The sequence below is a fragment of the Propithecus coquereli genome, unplaced genomic scaffold (assembly GCF_000956105.1).
Source record: "Propithecus coquereli isolate 6110/MARCELLA unplaced genomic scaffold, Pcoq_1.0 Scaffold443, whole genome shotgun sequence".
Classification (NCBI taxonomy): Eukaryota; Metazoa; Chordata; class Mammalia; order Primates; family Indriidae; genus Propithecus; species Propithecus coquereli.
In genome coordinates, this window is record NW_012150208.1 from 1086645 (window position 1) to 1089810 (window position 3166).

Genomic DNA, 3166 nt, shown 5'->3' on the forward strand with positions numbered 1-3166 from the left:
ACAAATACCCGTCCCCTCCTCCCTCCTCCCCTCTCCTCCCGCCGCCCTTCCCGTGGTACAGATGATTAGGTTAGGTGTGTTGCCCTTGGTTCCCCTTTTATAACTCTTATCTAAAACATTGCTAATTCTCTTGCTTTGTTTTCCAAAGTCATGGAAGTATTAAGTAAATAACAAAATTATCTCCAGGATTTTAACTATGAAATTCTGCCTGGCCTAACCTTATTCATCCTTTCTAGACCTAAGGACTATCACGAAAGGGACAGGTGTATAAAATTGTAAAAACCGATTTCAAGAAATGGAATTAGTAAGTTCAGGTGGGTTCCCTTGTCTTTCTCCACCCCCACCTGGTGCCTACCTGGCAACAATGAAACTCAGTGGATGGCTTCTTAAAGGGACCGCAGCACTGATAGCCTAGAGACTAGATTTTATTCAAGGATTTCCCAGGACAGGCTGGGTCCCCTTCAACCTTTTAAAAAATTCTCACTGATTCCACCACTACAGCTGAGCTTCTGGGAATCCCATCCTAGAGTCATCTGTCTGAGAGCCATCTCTCTGGACTCAAACCTGCAGGTCCTCCAGAACCTGCTCCCCCTCTCCCCCCACATTTCTTGGAGCGAATGTGAGTGGCCTTGTGCCATCAATCTCATCCGTTTCTCCCTTTTCCCTTGCTTGTGTCCTTCAGCTCATCCACCTGGCTGCCCACCAACAGTGACGCTAACATCCTGGTCCCCACCTTACTCCTAGGGGGCGGTTTCTCGGGGATGTGTCCCCAGGTGAAAGCTTGCTGGGTCTTGGCTACCTTCTCCTCACTGCCTACTCTTAGGTCCAGAGCCCAGAGAGAGACACATGAAGCCTCATGTGTAGGAAATGCTATTTTGTTTTGAGCATCTGGGTGCGGAAGGGTGGAGGCCGAAGTGTGTCCACCCCAAGGGAGAGGAAAGCCTTGGGTTTTATAGGGGGCTTCTCTGGTGGGAGTGAGTACCTGATCCAGAACAGCTGCTGTAATAAAATTTTTTTAAACAACCAATTTCTGGGACCCCTGCATCGGTGTCATCCTGTAGAGATAAGGGAGGAGGTAGCTTTGTCCTTACCAGGCGGGATGGGAACGCCGGCTGCACTTGTCGGTTAGATTTACAACTTCTGTGGACTCTCCAGACTCCTGCGGCTATTGTTTTACGAGCCTAAGTTTCCCATTAACCGCATTCTGTCCTCTACGTACTTTTCTTGTGGGTTCCCACCTGAAACTAACCTGCACCTGCTATGAAGCTCCGACCCACACTTATGTTTCCAGACTCAATTTTCCCTTGTCTGGTTCCAGCTGACTTTCCCAGCTTTGTGCATCTCCCACACATTCCAAACCTCTGCCTCCTGGCCACTCTCCTCTCCCCTGGCCCTCCCTCACCACTTCCTTTTCCTTCTGGAATGGCCTCTCCAGCCCTGCACCTAATATGGGTTTAGGCAAAGCCTCTACACCCTTCAGAGCTCAGGGACCCCCACCTCCCACAGCCTCCTCCTCCCTGCGGTGTGTTGTCTGCCCGGGCTGCGAATGTGAGCCACCCACGGCCAGGGGGTTTCTCATTTTATTTCATTCTATAACGTGAAGGGTTGTGCGCAACCCTCAGGTGCTAGCTCAGGATCACACACAGACAGAACTAAATAAATGGGACTTCTCTGAATGGCCCTCGAGGCAGGGGCTGCTGGGGGTGAGTTTGCTCCACAGAGAGGCCCAGACTTGTGCTACCTTGGTCACCCTGGGGATATCTGACAGCTGCCACAGTGGGTCTTCAGGAGACAGGTAGACACACCAGCACCCAGCAGCCTTGGGGCTGGCGGTGCTGTTGGGTAGAGAGGGCAGAGCCTCAGCCCCTCAGGACGCCCTGGGGTGGCCTCTGGCAGCTTCCCCACTGCGGCCCCTGCTCCCCAGCGCCCTGGCCGGGCTCCACGGTCTGGCCTTCAAGGCCCGCACAGTCGCGGCCCGTCCTCGCTGCCCACCTGCGTTTCCCACAGAGCCCATTCCACACAAGTACCCCCGTGCCACCCCACCTCGTGCCTTTGCTCCTCTTCTTCATAAGCGTCACAGGAGCTCACAAGTGGTCCTCCTCTGCGCCGGGCCCTGGGCTGCCTGCGTGGACTCCATTCACTGTGCTGGCACGGCAGCCTCTGGCGTAGGTGCTATCACCCGCATTGTACAGAGGAGGACGCTGAGGCACAGAGAGGGTAAGACACTTGTCAGGGGCAGCAGACAGGAAGGGTGGAATAGTCTGGAGCTCACTCTGCTCTCTTCCCACCTAACACTAGATCTGTCCTTCAAGGCCCAGCTCACATCTCTGTGAAAATGTTCAGACTCATGTGATGGCAAAGGTTGCATTTTGCTAATAACACCTAAAAAAAACCAAAACAAAACCTGCGTTTCCACCATCTACTCTTTCCTCTGAAAGAAAAATAGAAAACAAAAACAAAAATAAACTAAGCCCCTGCACCCACCCCAGTTGTCTGGTCTGGCTGCCCTCCTGGCTCTCTGCTGCCCCCCTGTGGCTGTTTGTTTTCCCCCGTGGAGAAGGGTGGTAACTGCTGGTACCCTGAGCTCCTTCCCACAGCAGATGTTCCTCCTGGGTGTTTGGAGGGTCAGACCATGGGACTCAATGTGACTGTGACAGATAGGATCTCTGCTCTTATGCTGCAAGCTTAGCTGCAGTAAATCACACAAATACATACAGTCTTTGCCACTGCAGGTGTAAAGCCATTTTTCATGTTCATAAAAAACTGAGGCCAGGGCCGGACGTGATGGCCCACATCTGTAATCTCAACACTTTGGGAGGCCAAGGTGGATCGCTTGAGTCTCGGAGTTGGAGGCTGCAGTGAGCTGTGACTGGGCCACTGCCCTCCAGCCTGGGTGACACAGCAAGACCCCGTCCGTAAAAAAATAACCTACCTGATTAGAATGGAGGTTCACTACAAGTACACACAAAAATCTCTCAATGAGATGAACTGGCAACTTGGCGGGACAGAATTTACTAAGAAGTTGGCAAAACCCAGCGGCCTGTGAGCATTTCTGTTTACTATGGAGAATTTCAAGCGTACACAAAAGCGAGGCAAGTATCTTGAACTCCCGTACCTGCAGCCGGATTCTCCTTTCTTCCTTCCGCCTATGTTTTGATACATATTC